Consider the following 17,095-nt stretch of genomic DNA (forward strand, 5'->3'; position numbering starts at 1 on the left):
ACTGACTTACACTGATCACAGCAGCAGATGAGTTCATTACTCCATACAAACTCACCATCCTGAGGAACAAAGCTTTATATTCAGAATCCCCTATATTCCATGAAGTGACATTGCCCACAGGCTTTAAAGTTCTATTTGTTAACTCTCTCTGTAATCTCAAACTATCAAATTAGAAATGCCACATTCTGTCTTTCAGAAAACACAATTTTATTAGAAAAATAATATTTCTCACAGAATGTCTACCTAAAACTATCTTTTTCATTCATCAATAACAGGGGAAAGAATTATCTTTTAAAAGAGTTAAAATAAAATTTCTCTCCTCGGGTATCAGAAATTTACCTTCTCAATAGTTTTTACTGCCTCCTGTCATCATTCTTTGCTTTGGTCATGCCACTTGGCATGCCTTGAACATGTCAAATATGTTACAATCCCTGAGATGAAAAGTACCCTCTTCTACTTTCTTGTTTGATAAAATCCTAGTCACCTTTCAAACCTTGGGTCAAATGTCCTCTCTTTCCAGTAGCCCTCCCTGATAAGTTCTCATGTCCAAACTTTAGAGTTTGTGTTTCCACTGAACAGCTAGACAATGTGCTTCATATCACAGATGAAAGCTTATGTGTCTCTCTCCTCCAGTATTACTTTTTATCTGACACACGTGGACTATATCTATTATTGCATGTTAAAATGCTAATAAATTGGTCAAGCTGTGGAATAGGATCTTAACAATAATTTGTTGAGTTTAAATAAACAAAAATCTATATTTTCTTAGCAGAAAATGTTGCAGAAAGGTATGTTTTGAATTTAGAGTATTTCTGATTTTAGAAAGGAAAAATGGTGCATCTAAACTTTACTGTCCCTTGTATTAAATACATTAATATTTCAGGCCATGGAATTTAATAGTGTTCTTTCTAAGTGGAATAATTAAAGACAAAAAGTTGCCCAAGTTAAGATCACAGTTTCACAATTTTATGAAAAGCAGAAGAAAGTAATCAAGCTTTCACAATTTTGGGGGTTCAGAGCTGTTTAGATTTCAGAATTACAGAAGCAACTGTAGACTTGGAAATCCATAAAGACTTTCTAGGTAAGTTCACTAAAAATTATTCAAAATTATATTAGGCCCTTTGTGATGAACTTTTTCAGGCCATGATTTTGTTTTGTGAAAATTGTTCAGTCGTTCCCGACTCTTTATGATTCATGAACTATATAGCCTGCCAGGCTCCTCCTCTTTCCATGATATTCTCCAGGCAAGGATACTGCAGTGGGTTGCCATTCCCTTCTCCAGGGGACCTTCCAACCAGGGTATCGAACCCGGGTCTCCTGCTTTGCAGGTGGATTCCTGATCAACTGGACCGCCAGGGAAGCCCATAGAACTATTAACATTTCCATTATCCTATGCTTCAGTTTACCCCAGACATTTAGATTATATCTTCCAGGTTAATTATAGCAGTTTCATCCACTTTTACAGTTGAAAGTAAGTTATATCATTACTCCAATAATATTAAATATCAAAGCTTAATCCATGCTGGACACTATCCCTAAGTGATTTCCATGTTCTTACTCATTTAAACCACACCATCCAATAAGACAGCTATTATTTCCATATTTATGAAAATGGGAATTGAGGCATAGAGAGGTTAATTAACTTATTCAAGTTCTCATGGCTAAAATTGGGGAGCACATGTTTCCATTCCCATAGGAGGGTTCTAGAGTCTCCTGAGTCCCTCCGTCTCACAGCTCCACAGAGCAGAAATCCCCTCAGCTGAGTTGGCTACCTGTCTTTAAGACAGAGTGTTAAGTATGGAATACTGGATATTTTGTATTAAATCCCATTGCTCTATGAATTATCATTCCAAATTTGTAAACCTGTGCTTTAATTGATTTCCTGATAAGTTCCAGATTCCTAAGTAACATCAAGACTTAGAAAATGGAAATGTGGCTTGTTTAAGTGTACAAATTATACTTCAGACACATCTAATAAAAGACATTATTATATAAAATCAAGCACAGTAACGTAGTCTATTAGATTTTAGTCATTAGAGACAAATAAGAAATTTAAGACCATTGATATTTTCAGTTTTCAAGATTTTTCCCACAAAGAATAAGGAAAAAATGTTGATGTCTTAAGTGTACATTAGTTTCCCAAGGCCACTGCACAAAAGTACCACAAACGTGGTGACTTAAAGCAACAGAAATGTATTCTCTCACAGCTTAGGAGGCTAGAAGTTCAGGATCAAGGTGTAGGCAGGTTGGTTTCTCCTAGAGGGTCTGAGGAGAATCTGTTCCACACTTTTCGCCTGGCTCCTCGTGGCTCCACAATCCTTGGGTTCCTTGGCACATCCACGCCCCCCATCATCCTTGCATGGTGATGCACCCCATGTTCCCCAGTGAGGCAGGACATGTAGGTCACCAGACTCCTTCATTTCTCACAATTCTTGTATTTCATAGCTTTAAAAATATTTACTCTTCATAAACTACTTTCTTTTCAGAGTCTATGGACTTGAAAATAGTCTTCAAATAAATAAGGATTCACTAACATACTTTGCGCACTGAAATTATTTCCTTTGAGTAAAATGAGGGAAAGCACTAATGGTTAAATCGAGGACTTGTAGTATTGCATTTATGATAGCAATTTCTTTAACAAAATAAAGAGACCTCATTCTTTCAGGGCCTTTGGCAAAGTTTTTGGCCTCAGAAGACTGCCTTCTTAGGCAAACTGTTTTCCAGGCTAAAGGCTTTGCTCTATTCAAGGCAGAAGGGAATAGAGAAAGGGAAATCTCTTCATTTTTGTCAGACAATGCAAAAGGGAAAAAAAAATGCTTTGGATGAACACCTAGCTATTTTATTTAATAGTCTCAATAGAAATTTAGTAAACTATTTAACTCGTTATTTTAGCTATAAAATTCTTTTATTTGCATGAATAATGCAGTCAAGTTTTCCAGGATTGTTGGAAATAATGCTCTATTTACAGTAAGTAATTCCTGTTTCTGGGCATTGAAATGTCAAGTCCTGTGACTTTCTAGGCACATGACATTGGCCAAGTCATTAATTGTTTCAGTTTTCAAATTTATAAAGCTAACATTACACACACAACCTAAAAATACATTTACATATATATATATATATATATATATATATATACACACACACACACATACATGTGTGTGTATATATATATATATATACAGTGCACATTATGACCATGAAAATACAACACCAGCACCTGCAGTGTTCCGTGCTCTTTTCCTCCATCAGAACTGGCCTTTCCTTGTGCAATGTGTCCCTGCCCTGGACATGGAGGTTGGAAGTGGAGGTACTGTAGGCTTTGGGGGTCAGAGACAAAATCTGCTTGGTAACATAAATAAATGAAATGCACCATCATGATGGTGCAATTTGTCATCATCCCTTTAAATGAGCCTATTTTTACACTTTCCCTTGACTTTCCCTTTAATATTTTATTTCAAAATCCCACATAGGATGTTTCACAGGGAGTAACACACACTGAAAAAAAAAAAAAACTGACTCCCTTGCTTCATATAAATGGAGGTCAATTATATAGAGAACTACAGATAACACTAAACTTTTTTTACTTCTCTGAACCATATTTAATGAGCATACCTCAATATGAGGATTAGCTTTTAGGTAAATACATAAGTGTTATTATTTCCTAAGGGTCACATTCTTCAAATAGTTCTTTTAATGTAACATTGAAAATAGGGCCTGCATTGTGTGACATAATTCTAATATGTTTAAAATTCATTAATTAGACATAATAAATGTTGACATCAGCAGTAAGCCTGATGTTTGTACCGATGTATTCCTCCAGCAAGCACTCGAACACTGCTTGAGCCTGAAAAATGGTTCGTTGTCATTTATCTTTCTCTATTTATCTTAATTTGTGAGTGCATCCCAGTACTCTACCCACAGTGGAGGAATGCTGGGACTCATCTTGGACTCCTTTATTTAGACAGTTTCATTCAGGACTTGTATAGGAGCTGGAATTCTCTGGTGGCTGAGACAGTTAAGATTTTGCTTGCAACGCAGGAGACCTGGGCTTGATCTCTGGGTTCAGAAGATCCTCTGGAGGAGAATGGCTACCCACTCTTGTATTCTTGCCTGGAAAATCCCAAAGACAGAGGAACTTGACAGGTTCTAGTCCATGGGATTGCAAAGAGTTGGACACTACTGAGCGACTAACATTTTCACTCACTTCTCTGTTACAGGATCTAAGGTCTCAGAAATAATGTGATTCTTGCCCTGTGGCCAGTGGACATTTATGTTCCTTCTTTGGATGGAGATATGAACCTGAGAGGCAGCTGAGTCACTCAGTAAATGTGATACACATGGGATGTAGAATTCCAGTAATAATGTTTGAACTATTAGACTGACCTGATGATTAGCTATGAGACAATTTACAGTGACTTCTGAAATGGAATTTTCTGCCCCAAATGGAAAATTTTACCTTATTAAACAGATGTATATTTTTCAATTAATTAATATAGCAGCAATCTTGTGAAAAATGCCACTAATTCTATTCTTATATAAGAGGAACTGAGGCACAAATACGTTTTTAAAAATGTCCAAGGTCAGCCAAGCCTTACTGGAACCAGGATTCTAACTTGAGCTGTTAGACACCCACGTCTATTCTCTTAGCCTCTACACTGTCCACATAATGCAACCAATCATATTGCCACACTTGAGATCTTAAACCTTTGCAAAGAAATGATCAGGTTTATGAAATATCAGATGTATGAGCCACCAATAAAGCTATAATAACACAACAAAGATGTTAATACATATTGTGTACAAAAAGGCAAGTTATATCCTGAAGAATTTTAAAGTAAGGAGAAAAGTTTGATTGAATGGTATCAACAACACTAAATTACATGAAATGAAGTCCAGTCCTTATCAGTTGCTGGTATGCTGTAATTTTTTTAACTACATTTTAATTTTGTCATTTTAAAATGAGAAAACTACTTGTGTAGTTATATATATATATACATATAATTAATATACATATATATACTTACCTTACAGAGTTACATGAATAAAACTATATTAAGAAAATTTTGTGATACCGCATGTTTCCACTTACTTTTGGAATCTAAAAAAAAAAACTCATAGAAATAGAGTAGATTGATGGTTATCAGGAGGTGGGAGGGTGGGGGAATTGGAGATTTATTGGTGAAAGTGTACAAATTTCCAGCAATAAGTAAATTCTGGGGATCTAAATGCATAGCTTGAAGACTATAATTAATAGTACTGCATTATATACTGAAAGTTTTTAAAAGAGTAGATCTTAAATATTATCAGCACACACATAGAAATGATAATAATATGAAGAAATGGAAGTTAACTAACCTTATTGTGATAATCATTTCCCAGAATAGATATATCAGTTCAGTTCAGTTCATTTCAATTGCTTAGTCATGTCTGACTCTTTGGACATATATAAACAATATATACAATCAGCACTTTGTGGTTCTGCATTCATGATTTAATCAACCAAAGATAAAAAATATTCAAAAATAATTCCAGAAAGGTTCAAAAAGCAAAATTTGAATTTGCCACACATAGGCAACTATTTACATAGCTTTGCATTTGTATTTGCAACTATTTACAAAGCATTTAGTTTTTTTCATTATTATATTCAATCCTGAGATGATTTAGAGTATAAGGGGAATGTTCTTAAGTTATATGCAAATAATGTGTCATTTTCTATAAGGGCTCTTTGCGACCCCATGGACTGGAGCCTGCCAGGCTCCTCTGTCCATGGAATTCTCCAGGCAAGAAGAGTGGAGTTGGTAACCATTCCCTTCTCCAGAGTATCTTCCCAATTCAGGGATCAAACCCAGGTCTCCTGCATTGCAGGTGGGTTCTTTACTGTCTGAGCCACCAAGGTGGCTTATGTAAGGGATGGAGTATCCTTGAATTCTAGTGTCTTTAGTGGGTCCTTAAACCAGTGCCCTGAGAATGCTGCTGCTAAGTCGCTTCAGTTGTGTCCGACTCTGTGCGACCCCATAGACGGCAGCCCACCAGGCTCCCCCGTCCCTGGGATTCTCCAGGCGAGAACACTGGAGTGGGTTGTCATTTCCTTCTCCAATGCATGAAAGTGAAAAGTGAAAGTGAACTCACCCACTCGTGTCCGACTCTTCGCGACTCCATGGACTGCAGCCTACCAGGCTCCTCTGTCCATGGGATTTTCCAGGCAAGAGTAACGGAGTGGGGTGCCGTTGCCTTCTCCGGCCCTGAGAATACCAAGGGACAATTGTGGGTGTATCAGATCATTCTTCTGTACACTTTAACTTATATAAGTTATAAGTTGGGGAGAAAAAGTTGAAATTTTGTAGCATACTTTATAAATTGGCAAGCATAACAGTTTTGTATAATACTTAAATTTTATATATTTTCAAAGTGAATAACATGTGTATGATAGGATACTAAACAGACATTAAAAAGCATCTTTACAAAGATTGATAAAATAAGAATTTTTTAAAAATAACTTTAAGCATGAGCCTTATTTTGTTTAAAAAACGTTATATACACTGTATTTTTTTAATGTCTCAGCCAAAGGCACAGGGAATATACCTGTAGTCCAAGTGATATTAACTCTTTGCAGCACAGAGAAGCACACACAAGGTATTTCTTAGCGAGGGGCTGTTGAGCTAGGCTTGTTATAAGGTCTGTGCCTCTGTTGGTTATTGGAAAGGGCTTGGGAAAGTGAGGATCTTGATCTTGCATGCTCTCTTGAAACAGGGTCATTAGGGCATTGAATATTTTAATGGATTTTATTAGGAGATGGATGTTTCTTTCCTTGTCACTGATATTAACCAATAGAGGAAGATATTTGATTATTTTTGTGGCTGTATGATATCCTTGACTTTGCCATATATTCAGGCATAATTAGAATGACCTTGCTTTGTCAAATTGCATCACAGTTTCATAGTGACCTTGTTTAATTATTACTGACATTCTTTGGAAGGTGTACGTTTAGTACACAGCCCAGCTGCTAGCCACTAGTTTCCAGCGTCTTTGGTTTGTTTGCTTGCTTATCAATATGTAGTGAAAGCAGGTGATTTAGTAGTTTTCTTAATAGGCATTCAATTTTCCAAAATTTCTAGGATAATAGCTAATATTTTAATATTTATAAATCACTATTGTATACAATTATTTAAATAATATATAATTTTGTATAATATTTATATACATACATATATAGAGAGAGAGAGAGAGAAAGAGAGAGACTTTGCTTCTCTTACTCATTGAATATATACATCTGCTCCACGACAGGAACAGACAGAATTTCTAACTCAGGTACCTAACTCAGTAAACTTTCTACTATTCAATGCCTTTAAGACTGACGTTTTACATACTCCACTTTTTTCTAACCTTGGCCTTATTGCTCTCTGCCTTGAGAGGGCAATGAGTCATTTCCCAATAAATAGCTATACATTCTTCTTGACCTCTGACAAAATTACGTTTACCTGAATTTGGGTGGCATATTACTCATTGGCTTGCAACCAGGAAAATAACTTGTTGTAGGCAGGATTCCTAACTACAAACTAATTTTAAAGTCCTGGAGTTCAGGGCCATGATTCATATATTTCCAGGGCCATGATTCATATATTTCCATGTGATGCTTACCAATATGCCTGGCCAAAATCTTATGTTCTCAGAAATGGTTGCTGGTACGAAGAACTCTCTCTCTCTCTCTCTCTCTCTCTCTCTCTCTCTCTCTTTCTCTCTCTCTCTCTCTCTCTCTCACACACACACACACTGGTTTCTCATTGATGTTGGCATTTTCATTTAAAAAGATTTTTGACAACTTCTCAGAATATTCTAGACTCCCGTGTGTGAAATCATAATGAACTTAATTATATGGAGGATTATAAAAGAGAGAAAGCTGCTCTGTCTCTCCCATCGATTGCTTCGAATACACATTCCACAGTATATGGGATGGCTTCAGGTGTCAGTGACGCTCTGAGAAGACTGTGAGAAGGCTTTCAGGTGAAGGTCTCCATTCAAATGGGGGAAAGGACGCCCTTGGCTTCAACAAGACAGAGGAAGCAGTCACTACCGACCAGGGAGGCCTGTGGCTCCAGGCACAGAGCTCCTGCTGGCCCTTGACACTTAGCTGAGAATATAGGTAGAATAGATGCCAAGTGCAGGGTCTGTTTTAATGGGCTAGACATAATCAGTGACTAGGGAACTAAAAGTTATGCAATTTCCGGCAAACAGAGGAGAGACATAAATACTTTTGTGTTTTTGAAGGAAAAACCTCAGAAACTGATGTTCTCTGGAGAGCACCTGGCAATACAGAAACCTTGGGCATTGAATGAAATATGAGAAAAGTGAAGCCATGCAAAGATGGTCCATTAGCCAGCTAATAAGCCCTGCAAGATGAAGCAAAGACACCGAGCTCCTTATTTTGAAATCAAGACAAAAGAGAGGTGAGTTTACATGGTGAACTAAAAGGTGTCCTTAGTCCATTTCTGTTGCAAATATCAAAGTGTTTCTGAATGTTCATGCCCTGAACTTACCCTAGGTCCAATTCCATAGTTTTCCTTGACTCGTGTATATAAAGAAACCCCACTGCTGTCCATTTAAATTGTGCAGTTAGGATTCCGTGACTGTGTTCACTATCTACTAAGTACATTATTTTAATACATTTTTGATTTTATAAAACCTCATTGTGAACCAAAAGGGAGAATTGAGGTAGGGACTAGGGAATCAAGCCTGGCTTCTCCATTAAATCATTCTTTACATTTGCAAATGTAGAGAATACTGAATACTGTTTCCTGTAAGTGAAAAATGAAAGTAGGATACCTACATCATAGGAAACATATTAGAGAATTAAAGCTTGCACCGTCTTCAGGGATGGACTGAAATGAACAGCTACACGGAAAGAGAAAGAACATGGGTTAATCCTGACAGATGAGCGCATTTTACTCTGAATTCAAAAACAGAATCAAACAACCAAATTAAACTAGAAAAGGAAATGCAGACCTCAAAACCTAGGAAGTAAATTATTAAAATCTTGGATAGTCTACTTTCTAGCTCATCTCCCTTCTGGAATCCCAGAGAAGATTGTTTCCCTCTTATAGGAAATCTAAAAGCCATTTGTCAATATCATTGCGCTGGCAAGAGTCACCACGACAGCCACACCATATCAGTCTATGGTGGGATTTTTTCTTTCAGCACTGAGTCTTGGAAAATTAAACATACTGATTTCAGTAAGTTGTTACAAGGTAGCAGGGTCTTTTTCCCCCTTCCTTTAACAGGTACTAATTATTATAATTCTGACAGTCGTTATTCCTTTGTGTAGAGCACTTTTAACATATTGAGGACTTGTAAAATGTAGCAGCCATCTCTACCAACAGGTCAGCACGGGTTGTTGAGGTGTCTAAGTGTGCGTATGTATGTGTGATCATCCGGCAGTGGATAGTTTTAATGTTTGCTTTATAAATACATTTAAATCAACAGCTTTTGAGTAAAAATATTAGGATTTAACAGTCTAACTCTGAATTGACATATAAATTCATAGGAAGATGTTAATTCTTGGGAAGGCCGTTGTGCTCTGCCAGGGCTTTGTCAGATGGGCTTACCATAATTCAGAGTATCTGGTGGAGCCAAGATGAAAGTCGAGTCTAGGGTAGAAAGAGAAAAGAAACTAGGACAGAGGTAGAAACAGGAATGAAAAACAGTATTCCCTTCCAATTCAACGTTGACACAATCTCATTTCTCTCACAGATCTATATAATAAAGTCCAGATATTCAATCTATGGCATACACATTTTTAACAAGAAAAGGAAAACCTTTTAGTGCTATCAAAAATACTGAATTTGTTCACCTGCAAGGTCTGAATTGGTCCTAAAGGGGATTGATGGGGGTGGATGGGGTAGAATGTTATTTTCTCTTAATCAGTATAAAGTTATTAAACATAAATGGCTTCTCACTGACCCAGGGACAGTAACCCTAAGGGGGAAATCACCCAAGAAAGCTCATCCCTTGCTTTATGCTGGGTCAGTTTCTTAATCAGTTGCAAGGCATTTCTCTTGAAATGGCCATGAAAGCCTTTTTCGAGGAATAGTTCTCTGTTCTAGGGTTACAGTGAAGCAAAATATGTAGAGTGCGATGCTCCTTGAGTTCAGCCTTTCAACTTCCCCCTTGTTATGTGGGAAGGATGCCGTGATGAATAGAAACGTTCTTTTCAATTCAAAAGTTCTTCATGAAGGGCGGTCTCTTTGTGGGGCTGGTTCTACACAAGGCAGCTCCAGGTGACCTTTCCTGGGATCCCATGGTGGTTTTGTCTTGATCAAAATCCTTCCCCTCGCAGGAGGGGAAAGGCTGCGACATCATCCTGCAAAAGAAAATCCTCTAAAGAACAAGGTCGAAAAAAGATACCACCTTCTTTTGGGAAGGTGGGAGAACAGAGAGAAGAGAAGGCAGACGAAGATGAGAGATACCACTGGCAAGAGGGAAGGTCAAAACAGAGGAAATGCCAGAGAGAAGCTAGAGGCGAGAGAGAGCAGGACCAGGAATCCAACATCCTCCCGCTAGACTCCGTGTCAGTTTCGTTCCACAACAAAACCAGTGGGGGGCGCTCTCGATCCCATTTTTCAGGCTAGGAAACTGAGCGGCAAGATGAAGCATCTGGTCCATTCCCATGAAGTCTGCAACCAAACCAAGATTTAGTCTCAGGTCGACTTCATTTTGGCTCTAACCTCTCCCCAAGAGAATGCAAACCTGTGTTTCATTTTGATTAATTCTCACAATACCTTTTAAAGCAAATAGCTCATATGCCACTCCTTGACCTAAAAGAGGGGTTCCTTTGCACTTTAGCCCTCAGATCTCCCAAAGAAACACCACGAGTATTATATCTCTGCTAACTGAACCCATTCATCTGTTTTCCTAACAATATCAAGATTCTTTACACTTTGAGAGGAAGGATAAAGGCGAGGGAGAATGGTGGTGGGAATAAACTGTGGTAACTCAATGCTGCCTCTGGGATTGATTGATTTATTGTTGATCATGGCCAGGGAATTCTTTGTACCTTACATATGTGCAGGGTTATGAGGGTCAGAGTGCCTATGCCAAAAGCGAGCTTGGAGAGAGGGCAGGCTGATGAACAAGAAAGAGAATTCCAGAGAACAGGATCAATGAGATAGAGGGGGGATGTAGCATCGTAGCAATGAAATTGGAAGCTCCCAGAGATATTTATAGCTATATGATCTGCACCCAAGGTCGGGGCGGGGCGGGGCGGGGAATCTATGGAACACTCCTTGCCCATAAAAATGTATTAGGTGGTAATGGTCCCTAATCGTGCTATGTCTCCTGCCTGAGCATGACACATTATAGTTTGAAAGAAGCAGAGGAAAGAGGAGTGAGTCCTTGTAGAAAGCACTCCTTGTGCAGTTGTTCAGGCAGTTCACTGAACTTTGGCGCCCAGCTAAGGAGGAGGTGGGGCTAGAATCCAGCCTGAGTTCAAGCTCACCAGGCTCTCAACCCCAAAGAGGGCTGGGCTCTCCTGGAAGAAGAGATGCCTTATCAGTGAGGTTATTTCAGCCCAGGAGATGTATCTTTTTCTAATTTGCATAAAGTGGACTAGGGTCTTCAGCCAAGGAATCCAGAAGTGTCAGGGATAGTGAGTGCAAAGGTAACATTTTGTTCCCTGTGATCACTTGCTGTGTCAGATATTTTTCTCATTTACTTTCTCTTCTTGAAATGTATAAATGGTCAGACGCTGCCAATTTATAAGACTTTGGTTCTAACATTCTCTAAAATAAGTGTTGTAAAAGAAAAATTTTCCCTATGAGAACAGAATGTTGTTATATGTTTGTCTATTTCTATTTTACTCTTGTAGTTTATGCTATTTCATATGGAATAATGATGTGTTTGTGAAAAATTAGAACTGGTCATTGCTACTGATTTGGAGAACACTTAATCCCCTGCATCTGCAGAAGCTGCTATCAAGTTGAAGATATGTTCTTAAGCCCTCTCTCTTCAGAAGGCTCTTACTTTCAATTACCAACTGGTATGGAAGCTCGGAAGCAACTCTACTTCTTTACAGCATCTCAATTCTTTTCAATGCATTCTTCTTTCTATGATTGCCTTACTTTCAAACAATATTTTGACCAAAGTGAACAGACAGGTGACTGCTAGAGAAATTAGAGTCAATATGGCAAGGCATAAGAACTGAGAACCCAGAGGCCATCATGATGGAATCACTAATTAAGCTGCATGATCACATGATCTTGGGCAAATCACTTACCTCCTAAGATTATTTAAGTTAGACAAACTCTTCAGGGTCTGTATCAATTCAGTTCAGTCGCTCAGTCATGTCTGACTCTTGCGACCCCATGAATCGCAGCACACCAGGCCTCCCTGTCCATCACCAACTCCCGGAATCCACCCAAACCCATGTCCATCGAATCTGTGATGCCATCCAGCCACCTCATCCTCTGTCGTCCCCTTCTCCTCCTGCCCCCAATCCCTCCCAGCATCAGGGTCTTTTCCAAAGAGTCAAATCTTTGCATGAGGTGGCCAAAGTATTGGAGTTTCATCTTCAGCATCAGTCCTTCCAATGAACACCCAGGACATATCTCCTTTAGGATGGACTGGTTGGATCTCCTTGCAGTTCAAGGGACTCTCAAGAGTCTTTTCCAACACCACAGTTCAAAAGCATCAATTCTTTGGCACTCAGTTTTCTTTACAGTCCAACTCTCACATCCATACATGACCACTGGAAAAACCATAGCCGTGACTAGACCGAACTTTATTGGCAAAGTAATGTCTCTGCTTTTTAATATGCTATCTAGGTTGGTCATAATTTTCCTTCAAGAAGCAAGCGTCTTTTAATTTCATTGCTGAAATCACCATCTGCTGTGATTTTGGAGCCCAGAAAAATAAAGTCAGCCACTGTTTCCCCATCTATTTGCCATGAAGTGATGGGACTGGATGCCATGATCTTAGTTTTCTGAATGTTGAGTTTTAAGCCAACTTTTTCACTCTCCTCTTTCACTTTCATCAAGAGGCTTTTTAGTTCTTCTTCACTTTCTGACATAAGGGTGGTGTCATCTGCATATCTGAGGTTATTGATATTTCTCCCAACAATCTTGATTCCAGCTTGTGCTTCCTCCAGCTCAGCATTTCTCATGATGTACTCCACATATAAGTTAAATAAGCAGGGTGACAATATACAGTCTTGATGTACTCCATTTCCTATTTGGAACCAGTTTGTTCTTCCATGTCCAGTTCTAACTGTTGCTTCCTGACCTGCATACAGGTTTCTCAAGAGGCAGGTCAGGTGGTCTGGTATGCCCATCTCTTTCAGAATTCTCCACAGTTTATTGTGATCCACACAGTCAAAGGCTTTGGCATAGTCAATAAAGCAGAAATAGATATTTTTCTGGAACTCTCTTGCTTTTTCAATGATCCAGCAGATATTGGCAATTTGATCTCTGGTTTCTCTGCCTTTTCTAATGCCTTTGGAATATTGGCAACATTTATTAGCATATTAAAGGCCTTGAGAAGTCCTACAGTAAAGAACACTGTTTGCTAACTAGGGAATATAACTTTATTTCCCCCATAACACACATATCAATATACTAAGAATACTTCAGGCAGTGAGGAGAGTGTCAGAGAAGACCTAGGAAAAAATAAAGAAGGAAACACATAAACAACCAAATAAAACTTATCATAGTAGTTTGATTTAGCAGAACATGAAATGATATACACAAAGCCTTGACGTGGGCAGCTGACCTGTACAAATTGCAGTTTTGCAAGCCACATTATGAGTTTGGTACACCTCCAGAAAACAGACTGCTAATGCGGAAAAAGCACTAGTCTCTCTTCTTGCTCAACTGTGTGGAGCTAGGCAAACTATTTGGCCTCTTTATCAGTCTCCCTATTTATTTAACACAGGGATTCTCTGCATATATTACATACATTGAACATCAATTAAGTAAAAGCTTGTAAAAGTGTTCTCTAATCTATCTTGAACTCTATAAAGATAAGAAGTATCCAAAAATATCTCAAGGATAACATTCTAATGAATGGCATATTTTTCACATATCTACTTTAATCAAACATCAAAATGATGCATTTAATATTTTAATGCAATCTATTTGTTAGAAATAAATACACTAATTGACTCTGTACTATTGAATGGCACGATTGAATATTGGTTACTGCCAGAATCCACTGAAATTCATGATCTCTGGCTGATGGCTTTCAGAATCCCTCTTCTTGACAGATGGAGAAATTTGAAAATAATCTAAAACACAGAAGCTTACTTACCACAATCAATTTGAACATATTTACTGGATTGTTTTAGCTTGAATAAAAATAAGTCAAACCTGAAGACTTTACCAATCACTATAAAAGTTTTGTTATGAGTTTGACTGAGGATAAAAACTTATATCAGAGCTAAAGGGACATAGAATTTGAACCTGAAAAGGGAAAAGTTTTATAAGATCATTTAGAGACCTGAAGTTTTTTGCAGCTGGAACCAGAAGATACTTTTCTTCCAACAGGAACAAGAAACATCTGAGAAATGACTGAAATGTTTTAGTGTGTCTTACACATATACAGCCCCCTTAAAAAAAAAAAAAAAATTCCCTCACTACCCGTTAGACATGCCAAGGGCATCTCGTTAGATGTCCCGACTTTAGAAACAGATTTGCAAGCCAGAATGTTCCAACCCTGCAGTTGGATTGTGGGTTTTTAACCTTCACAAGTTTGCCCTTTGAGCAGAACTTGAGAAAGGAAGAAAGAAAAGAGGTAAAGAATGAAGAAGAAAAGCAAAATAAATCAAAAGCAGCTTTCTTGGGAACACAGACATCTCCCAGGGCACATGAGAAAGGACTGGAGCTCTAATGATATCAATTAGGCCTGACCCATTGGGACACTGGAAATATATTGTACTCATGGACTCTGCTCAAGTCCATATGTAAAAGGTCATTAACCGGGTACAAAATATTGCAAATTATTGGCCAAGGATGCCTCCTTATCCCAAATACTTTTGAAATTCTGAAATAAATTATAACCAGTAATGCTTTCATGTTGACAAGCTAATTCTACTCAGATTTTCCTTCTTAAATCAAGGAAATTAGTATTTTTCGAAAACAGCATTATATGTCGAATGTGGATTCACACACACACACACAGACTCACAACTACCTGTGTTTTCCAGCTTTGTTTCCCAGTTGAGACAGAGGTAGCAGAAGAGGTGACTTCTCCCCTAGAATGAAGATTCCCCAAAACATTCTCTTCTTTGGCTAACCTTTTCACATCACTTGAAAGGCATGATGGGCATCTTCTCAGCGGTGGGCTGAATTTGCTGAAGCAGGAACTGTAAGCTACTAAACAAAGGCTCAGACTTCCATATTTGTGTGGGAATATTTTGGCAGCCCTTCCGGGTGTCAGCTCTCCCAGGGCTGTGTTTAGGACACAGTGGCCACCTGAAGGCATTCTCACAGGCTGACAACCAGCGGCTCTTGCCTATCACCCTCCCTGTGACAGGAGGCCTCCTGCTGAAGCTGCAGAGATTTCCCAGACCTCACAGAGAAACTTTGCCAACTTGGACAAACAATGCAGAATCCTGTTACATAAAGCAACTTGAGTTGTAATCCAACCGTGTCTTTAGTTTTTTGGGGGAAAAAATTGCAAATTATCCAAGAGGGGGCTTCCTCTGATAAGACTGCATCTCACCACTGCACCTCAACAAAACTGGGCTCAGAAGGGGCTGACTTGGGGGGATGAGTCTTTCCTGTTTCCCAGGCATCAGGTTCTTGTCTAGTGAAAGGAAGTGGAGGATGGAGGAGATTAAGATGGCAGGGTAGGAAAACACGGAGCTCACCTGCCCCTATTAACACATCAGAAAAACATGGGCATGTGCAGCAATCCTCACTGAAACAAATAGAAGGCTGGCAGAAAAGTACATCTACAACCAAGGCTGTAAAGAAAGATCCATGCCAAGTAGGGTAGGAAGTCAAGAGAAGCAATCAAGCTGGGACCCAAGCTCCTAGCAGGGGGCACAGAAGAGGAAGGGGATTTTATGGGCTTGGAGATCCTCCCTGGGGAGTGAGAGGTTCAAGTCACATATGAGGCACCACAATCCTGGGGTCTGACAACAGGACTATGAGTCCCCTTAACTGGTTTGAAAACCAGTGGGACTTATAGTAGAGTTGTAAGAAGCCTGAACTCTGCTTGTGAAGAGGGCACCCACAGGCTTCCTTACTCCTCTTCTGAGGGTGGAGGAAGCAGACAAAGGTGCCCCTTGGCCAGTTTCCTGTGAACATCTCCGTGGGCATCCCTGCCCCTTTAGCTCTGGAAGAGCTCCCCACAAGGGTGAGGGCTGCTGTCGCTGAGGAGAGTGCATACTTAGCGGGGATAGAGGCTGCTCAGACCTGTCACTACATCTGACTGGGCTAAAGGTTCCCACTGCTGCACTCACAGAGATGACAGACGAGGAGGTGTCTGGAACTCGGTTTTCCGAGGACCCTCCGGTGTATGCCCCAGCCCACACAAGGTCCCCACTGTGCCTCCACTGTCTCTAGCACTGATCCCCTCTGGGGCAAACAGCTGTGGCCAGGGGGATAGAGACAGCAACCATAGAGGCAATGAAATCAGCTTGGAACCACACCTCAGGGCTTCAGATCCAGCAACTTGGGACCTGACCACACCCAAATTACAGCAGTGCTGAGCGCTGAGCCTGGGAGAAGCCCCACCTCTCACCTGGCTCTGACTCTCGCCCTTTATCTCCAGCTTCACTTCTCACCAATGTGCTAGATGCCAGCATATCCTGGGGGGACTGTGACCTGTGTACATGTCAGATTCAGGTCTCCAACCAAAGCCAGCCCAGGAACACGCAGGGAGACTGCCTAAGGACACCCCCATAGAAGGAGAACTGTTCAAGGGTTGTCAAAACAGGTAACTATTTCATCTAATTTCATAGAGAGAGAGGAAGCTAAAGAAAATGAGAAGAAATTCTTTCCAACAAAAAACAAGAAAAACACTTGAAAAACAATGAATGGAGTAGAGGTAAGTTTCCAGATGAAGAGCTCAAAGCATTAGTAATAAGAATGGTAACTGAAAT

The sequence above is a fragment of the Muntiacus reevesi genome, chromosome 15 (genome assembly GCF_963930625.1).
Source record: "Muntiacus reevesi chromosome 15, mMunRee1.1, whole genome shotgun sequence".
Classification (NCBI taxonomy): Eukaryota; Metazoa; Chordata; class Mammalia; order Artiodactyla; family Cervidae; genus Muntiacus; species Muntiacus reevesi.